Source organism: Lytechinus variegatus, chromosome 1 (genome assembly GCF_018143015.1).
Source record: "Lytechinus variegatus isolate NC3 chromosome 1, Lvar_3.0, whole genome shotgun sequence".
NCBI classification, from domain to species: Eukaryota; Metazoa; Echinodermata; class Echinoidea; order Temnopleuroida; family Toxopneustidae; genus Lytechinus; species Lytechinus variegatus.
Window position 1 is genome coordinate 1140676 of NC_054740.1, and position 8733 is coordinate 1149408.

An 8733-nucleotide genomic window follows, 5' to 3' on the forward strand; every position below is an offset into this window, starting at 1 on the left:
TGAGTGGCTTCTACAGGAAATTTGTTCCAAATTACAGTACAGTGGTTAGCCCTCTGACAAACCTGCTGAAGGCAAAAGTGAAGTATGTTTGGTCTGACGAATGTCAGAGATCATTTGAGAAATTAAAGGCCATTTTGGTGAATGAACCTGTTTGGCAGCTCCAAACTTCACAAAGCCATTCAAAGTAGCAATTGATGCATGTGATGTTGGAGTAGGAGCAGTATTGCTCCAAGAAGATGAAGAAGGCATCAAAAAACCAGTGTGCTACTTCTCTAAGAAACTCAATCGGTTTCAGAAGAAGTACTCAACTATTGAAAAAGAGGCCCTGAGTCTCGTACTAGCCCTTCAGCAGTTTGAGGTGTATCTAACCAATGGAGAGATTACAGTCTATACAGACCACAATCCTCTTTTGTTTTTGGAGAAATTCAAAACAAAGAACCAAAGATTGTATAGATGGAGCCTAATGCTCCAACCATTCCCTTTGAAAATTGTACACATAAAGGGAAAGAATAATGTAATTGCTGATGCTCTTTCAAGAGTATAAAAAGCAAAATTATTCATGATTTTTACCAAGAGTGTCATTTGAAGAAAATGTCTTTGATGTTCATTTATTTATATGTTAAGTACTATACCTTTGTACACGATAAATGTAAATGATTTATCAAGATGACTTAGAAAAGTTAAAGGAAAAAAGGTAATCTTAAAGAAACCTTTACTACGGTAAAGCTTTATTTTCCCTGGTTGGGGAGGTGTTACATATAGGAAGAATTGTGAAAGCGGTTGCATTCATTTATTTTGCAATCCCCCCCCTTTGAGAATATTTGGGAAAGATAAAGAACATTCCAGAATGTCTTTGTAAAAGCTGTTTGTTTTGCAGGCCTTGCCTATTTAAAGGCCAAGGAGTTTTATTGCTATTTGTGAATACAGATTATGAACAATAGGCTTAGCTATTTTATTGACACTGTTGATTTCAATGAGGTAATTCAAGAATGTTTTAGAAATGAAGAATGATCCTGAAAGAAGGAGAATGTTCTTTTGGAAGAAAATGCTAGAACCTTCCATAATGGTAAATACTATATAGAAGCCTCTGGAGTGGGGAAATTTTTAGAATGATCTAGAATACTTGTAATTAGTATATAAAGCTTCAGTTTCTACAAGGATATCATCACATATTATCACATCATATGAGATCACTTCACCAGATCAGATCAGAGCTAAGAGTTTCACGCCAGACTTTATGTCAGAACAGACACCTGGAATAATTATCTTCTGTGGAATTATTAATGAACTGTTTGCATTTATTTTGAGAGAGGGATTTTCAGTTCTCATGGAGATCATCAACATCATAAACCTGTTCAAAGAACACCCTTCAACCCATGGATGGCTGAAATTGACTGTTAATCATCATCAACATCGTCTTCACGGACATTTTAACTTGTTACAGCGACTCTTATTGTTCATCGTACTTCAGCATCAGTTTCATCATCGCCATCATTGTGAATTTTCGCCAGCCAACTGGGATCTTCTCAATTGGACCATAAAATTGGAATAACACCAGAACTGACTTCAAGAGACGTAAGACTATTTATTATTTATGCTTTATTAGTTTGTGAGTGTTATATTTCCTGTAATAAAAAAGGGAAATTAAAAATTAAATCTTCTTTGTTATTTGTTGCAGTATCGTAACCCCTCTCCCCCTCTATTTTGAGCGATGGGGTGGGTGAGGCAGTTCCCCCTCGCCCCCCATGGATCCGCACCTGATAGAACACCATGGTCTCGTTTCATTTGACTTTTGAACCTCTCGATGACACTTGATATATCTGATCATAATTTTACACGCACTGCGGACTATCGGACCCGCGGTCTATCGGACCCGCGGACTATCAGACCTGCGGTCTATCGGACCCGCGGACTATCGGACCCGCGGTCTATCGGACCCGCAGTCTATCGGGATGTCCCCCCCCCCCGTAAAAAAATATGTAATTTCACATAAGGGCAGCACAAGATTATTATAAAAGTGTACAACGGTTTACATCCAACTACTTTTGAGATCGTGGTAGAGTTCATCAGCTATTTCTGAGTAAAAGGAAATCGGCTGCGATGCTGTTGAAGTATCTGTTCCCTAGGTGGATAGGTGTGTCCACTAGTCAGTGGTGGTGCTGACGGTCGTCTTGCAGGAGGTGATGCATTGCTATCGTATTCTGAAATATCAGCTTTGAGTTCACCAACATAGTCTAAATACAAATGGAAAAACAGAAAAATGCACTTTTTGTTTTTGATAAAATGTCTTGATTCTAAATAATCTTACCACCCTTTCCATATCTTCTTTGTATCTTGGTATTGGATGCATCATTTGCAATCAATAATCTTATACAGGATGTTTGTACATACCGGTAGTTAACCTTGGCAAGTTGAAACTCTTTTAAAGTATGCTTCTCTTTATATTCTATTATTTACAGCAAATTGTAATAACACATCAGTAAAAGTTTACATTACAGCAACCACACACGATAAGATTTTGTAAGAATACAACTTTTCCTACTTTCATTTTTTTTTAAAGTACCTATGTATCTGTTTGCTAATTGCTGCTTTTCCATGTAAAATCCATTGCATTGACTTTTCAAAATCATTCACTAAAAATGGGCATTGACTTGCCTGCTTAACATTCCATGATGCTTGTATGACCTCATCGTCGGAGCAAATTGATTGATCACACGATGAAACGATTCAAGGGAAGAAGTTTGCTCTCCAGAGGACATCCTCCTGATGTCTTTTACCAGGACTGTAGCGAGTAAGATGTCCTCAAGCTTTTCGGTAACCAATGTGTCTATTTAAATATGAAAAAAAGTCAATAATAAACAGGATTGTTGTAATAAATCTATCAAAACAAATAGTTAATTCATTAGCCACGTTGTCACAATGCATGAATTATATTACTTGGAATCCAATTAAGTAATAAGCACACTAATGAAAATTGTTCAAAATTACAAAAATAATAGTAATTACTACATTAATAGTACAATAATGCTGATATAAAAAGAAACAATATCTGAGCTGGTAGAGCTTCCATTCATTTTCATCTAGGAGAGAGGAAAATAAACTACATGGAATTATATATGCTCTTGAGTATATCATGATTAAAATTAAAACATGCTGAATAAAATGATTATCTACTTAAGTGGTTTGAGCGAGTTCTTTTGTCTCGCGCCTTCAAGATTCCCATGGAGACATGCAGGGAACAGCTCAAAATTACCCTCATGCCGATTGTGTATATGGTTCCCCAGGGATCCCCATTTCGCTTCTTTGAGGTCACCTTCCCCATCCTTCGTTGATTATGCCACATAATAAAGATGATTTCTGATACTACTCTCCCCAGCAAGCAGAACGTCACATTTTTTCTGGTTTTCGAAAGCATGCACCTTTTTCTGGACAGCTGTTGGACCAAAGAAAGTATGTTTCAAATCAATTTACTTTAATAATAGTAATATAGAATTTGCATAGTGCACGTATCCACCATGATAGGTGCTCGTATATATTATCCGGGTTTTTAAGTAACAAAATCTTGGCAAAAATCAATACATATACAAAGCTTGCCTCTTAAAGTCAAACATGTTAGAACTAAATAGCCTAGAGTTAACGATGACCAAGAAAAAATTGCTATTGTTCTGAGTGATAAAACTAGCCTGTACCGAATTACACACATCAAAATGAAATGTATATACATACATACACACACACACACACACACACATATATATATATATATATATATATATATATACATATATATATATATATATATACATATATATATATATATATATATGAGTCAGGAAGAAAATACACCTCAATAGTTGCCAATCTAATGAATAAACATTTCAGGAACAAATGACTTCTATATATGACCGGAACTATTATCTTCTTCTATAAAAGAAGTTGAAAATAATTCTATGTTGTATACTTTCAAATTCATTCATACATACAGCCAAATGGTTTGCCTGCCCTTTGTAGTCTTTCAATGACCTTCATCTGTTCAACAGCCCACTTCCTCTCAATGGCGGGCCGCAGTAGGGTCTTCTGTATACCAAAGAAAGTTTGTTCTGCAATGCAGACCACCTTCAGGTGACCTAGTACTTGTTCCATCTTGCCCCCTCACCTTAGCAGAAACTCCACACTGACCCCCCCCCCCCCCTCCGAGCAGAATCTAACATGACAAAGAAATAAATCATATTTGACAGGATTTTTTTTATTCTGCTAATGCAAAATTCCAAATTTTATATCAATGATAGCAAAATAATAAAAAGAAAGTACTGGCATTTAGAAGATAAAATAAACCAATAAATTCCAACTTACTTTTTGTTCAGTAAACTTTGCATCAAAATACTTTGCAAGTTGTCCGACATTGGTCTCAAGTTGCATGTCAATCTGAGCTACATACTCCTAAAAAATCAAACAATTTTGGAAAGTTGATATAAATCATGATTATTTTATTATCGATTTTGCGTATTCATATATAAACATTATTGAAATAATAATAATTGAAATTCAAAATTACATGATCATGACATTTAAATAACAATAATAAATTGCACCATGAAGTAAAAAAACAAAATTTTGACAAATTTAATTATGTCATAGCATAAACATAAGACATATGAAAAAAAAAATTAATGACAATTACCAAAGAAAATCTTATCATCAATACCCTGAAAATCAATGATAAGGGCATGCAAAGCATTTACCTAATTCCTTTAAAGCACACGATACAAGGTTTCATAATCAATGTAAGACCAACGGCAATGAAAATATAACAATTATACAACATCACAAAAAGATTTAAAATATCAAGGATTGATTGCCAGAATGTGTATAACTGACGGAACATCACTATTACCCTTTGCGTGCGGACCCGCGAAACCAGATACCTCTCCCAGCGGCGGAGCCGTTTTGGTACATTGTTTGTATTTGGATATGTGATGGCGTTTTCCTAAACAATTGCTAATTGCGTCAAACAGGAATATTCTCAGGATATTTTGTAAATATAAAGATGAAAGATTGGACATTTTTCTATCTAGAATTGTTACACAACTTATTTTCAGCATTACTTTGGAGAGAAGAAAAATTTCCAATGAAAACAATTTTCCCGAGAATTATATACAATTAAACTAACACACAAACCATCAGTACATAAACCACAGCAAAACATAAGCAATGAAGAAGCGTAAAAGCAGGGGCTAGATTTGAATCAATTTTCATCTCTTTTGAAACAGACAAAATAATCATGTTCCCTTCATGATTATTTCTGCTCGTTTTGCAGCTTTCTTTTGAATGCTGCTCCAAGTAGATTTTCGTGATGGCATGATCATAACAGGCATGGTATTATTTCAAAGAGATTTAAATGACCTTTTGGATGATATCAAATATGCATTGTGTAAAATTTTAGTTGGTAGAAATTAATTGCCAAACTCAGATTCTCAATTTTTTGGGGGCACGTTTTGTAGCTTTTCAATTCAGACTTCATCCAATTCTTTTAAATACTGCTCTTATCATGATGGCACGATCATAAGAAGCATGGTATCTAGCTTCTGAAGGTTTCTATGGCGAAGAAGAATCGTGTAGTAGGATTCACGGTATACCATGGTATCATTGTAAAGAATATTGATTGATCTTGTTAATTATGTGAAATATGCATTGTGTAAAATTGTGAGAAGTTAATGTTCAAATTCTGATTTTCAAACTTTTTGAGGGGTTTAGTGAGGAGGAAGACTTAACGTCAAAACGTTTCTCATTTATATCTTTAAAAAATTAATTTGTTTTTTATGTATTATCAACAAACAATAAAATAAAAATCGAAAATATGACATGTAAAACGCAAAATGCAACAGAGAACATTATGTTTATAGTTAACGCCTCTATGCTTTTGAGGCGACATAGTAATATTGATAATAATGGCTGCACTTTTTCTTCTTTTTCAATCAAAACAGGTTTTTCAGAAGGTTCCTTCTCACTTCCTTGCCAACTTCAAAAACCCGTGTTGGGTGCGGAACGGCACGGAACTCAATTGTCTTCCTTACTTTTATATTGTCGGTATGTTTAAATGCGGCACAACCGATATTTGGTCAAAGATCGTTGCCCACCCAGATGTTATCAACGTCCCAAAAGAACCTCATTGGTGGGGACCACGTCGCCTTGGTTACACTGGAACATCAGCACATAAGAAAATAGGTAAATTGCGATAACTGTGGGCATTAAATTAAGTGTTTAATGATTCAAAACTAGGAGATATAACCCATCCATTTCCACGATAGCTAAGAAATAGCTCGTATCATTGTAGTTTCGGCAAATAATCATTCAGTTTGACCCCAACGTTTGTTAATCTACCATCTATTACTAATAACAGATACTCTAGATACTAATCTTTTTTTTACTATTTATCTCAAAGGATAATACATTCTAGTTGAGTTCGTATTATGGGGATATAGAATGATTATGTTTTGACCGTTTGATGATTGACATCACTATACGTCTCGGATTCCCCCATTGACAATGCGAACAAGGTGTTTGGTGTTACGCACGTTTAACTGCCTTGTTACGATCGTCCACGTTCGCAGAGCGGGGATGGATGCACACTTTCGAGAAACCGGGTGAACTTTTCTCGAAAGAGTGGCTTGGAGGAGGGGAATCAAATAAACGCACCTTTTTTCGGGACAATCGAAAGGCTGTATTTAATAGTTCTCTGAATTGGTCTTTTGCATGGAAATTATTCTTTAAATAATACCAATAACATAGTTTACACTAACAAATGCGAGATGATAAATTGTCGGTGCTGATCATGCAATGATCCGATGACCGGGGTAATAATATGTTTGTAAAGCGCTTAGAGACGTCGTTCCGATGTATTAAGCGCTATATAAATGCGAAATATTATTAGTATTATTATTACACTTAAAGTGCCACACTCAGCACTTGATGGATTAACTTAAACGAGGAAATCAAAAGCGCTGGATATTTAAGTGCAGAAAATGGATACTGCAGCAATATGCGGCACTTGACATCGAGTGCTGACTCAAAACCTGATTTGATTTGTAGATTAGTAATCTTGAACCCAGATTTATCAATACTTATGTTCTCTCGCGATAATCGTTTGTATCTGAGCAAACGGAACATGTACGTGCATCTGTAGCTTCTTCACCTGACCGGATATCCCGAGGACGATCACAAAGTGCTCAAAAACCATTTATTCACATATTTGTACGATTAAATTTGAGGGGTAATTTCACCCGTAGAATACAAAAAAGTATTTTCAAATATTGATGACGTCGTAAAAATACTATTTTCTGATTGGCTGTTAACATTTGAGAAGAAATTGCATGTTTCTAATCCTACATTAAGTTTAAAATTTTCAGAAAATTAGTTTTAGAGAAATTTCAGCAATAACGAAGCATATTAGCAAACAACAAACACATTAGCAGGTAAACAAACCCCCAAAAAGTCTTTGATCGGCTTAAAAACTATTCACTTTGTGACTTGAATATATCGCTTAAAGAGGGCGCCCTACCATGAACCCGGAATTCTAAAATTCAAAGCGAATTGTAAAAAAAACATGCAAAGTAGTATTTTCTTTCTCTGGGTACAATGATTAACCACACCTACATGAATGAAAATGGATTGATACCAGAAGTGGACAGTGAAATCTTTAAAATAATTATTCCAATGATAAATGCTAGAGGCCGGGTCCTCTGCAGGTTAATCGGTACAAGGCCCTACAAAGCCTTCCTATTTCACCAAAAACGGCGTATACAAAGTTATTCCGAAACAGAGTCTCTCTCTACTATCTCACCAACCATTATGTCTTTGGTGAGAGGATCTTTTAGCAAAATTTTAACATCAGGGGGAAGAGGCTGTGCTTGTTGTATTCTTAAAAATGTGCCACTAATCACAATGTCACTTATTACCATTAGTCTGTGGAATAATTATTAAGTCAATAAAGAGTCATAAACCAAACAATCTTTGAAATGGTAATATGCACTTCCTTCTTGATTGATTTTACCAATAATTTATAGCAAATTTAGAATGAGCCAAGAGATCGGTAAACAAATTTATACGTGTATGTGAGGTTACAAACCCTTCTTTTTTTCATTTTTTCGGGGGGGGGGGAATACTAATAATGATAATGCAACTTATACATGTATAGATCCCACGTATTTTTCCTTTACACATTTTCATATTTTGGCCGAAAACCTTTACACATTTTCATATTTTGGCAGAGTCAGACCAATCATACCCCTAGTCATGTGTGTTATAGCGATATACAGTAGCCCCTACTTGGTTTACGTACAACAAAGCAAATGAATAATCTTACCCCGGAATCTTACCTTTAGAATTAATCTTCTCAGAATGACAGCATATCAGATATGCAACACGGAATGGAACAGTTTGACATAAAAATGAAGTTGTGTTATTATATATGTAGTATCATATAATTAGTGAAAGTGGAAATGAAGCTTGTCTTTACGTATGTTTCACGAAAATATTTTAGGTAGGAAGATACCAGTCAAAAGAACCAGACACTTGAGCCAGACACCCCCTCCCCCGCTCTTTCTCTCTCTCCCACCACGCGACGGTGAGTTTCACAGAGATACGGTCTTATACGGTCCTGAAGGGAGCGGGGAGTTTGCTTAATGTCATCCGCAACGTTCGGCACGCGCATAATGGGACACTTACTTGGAACGA

General features: G+C 35.5%; 1 pseudogene; it reads right to left on the reverse strand.

Annotated features, from left to right (window-relative positions):
* Window positions 1-2070: 2070 nt before the first annotated feature.
* LOC121406614 lies at window positions 2071-4143 on the reverse strand (annotated as a pseudogene).
* Between the last annotated feature and the right edge of the window lie 4590 nt (window positions 4144-8733).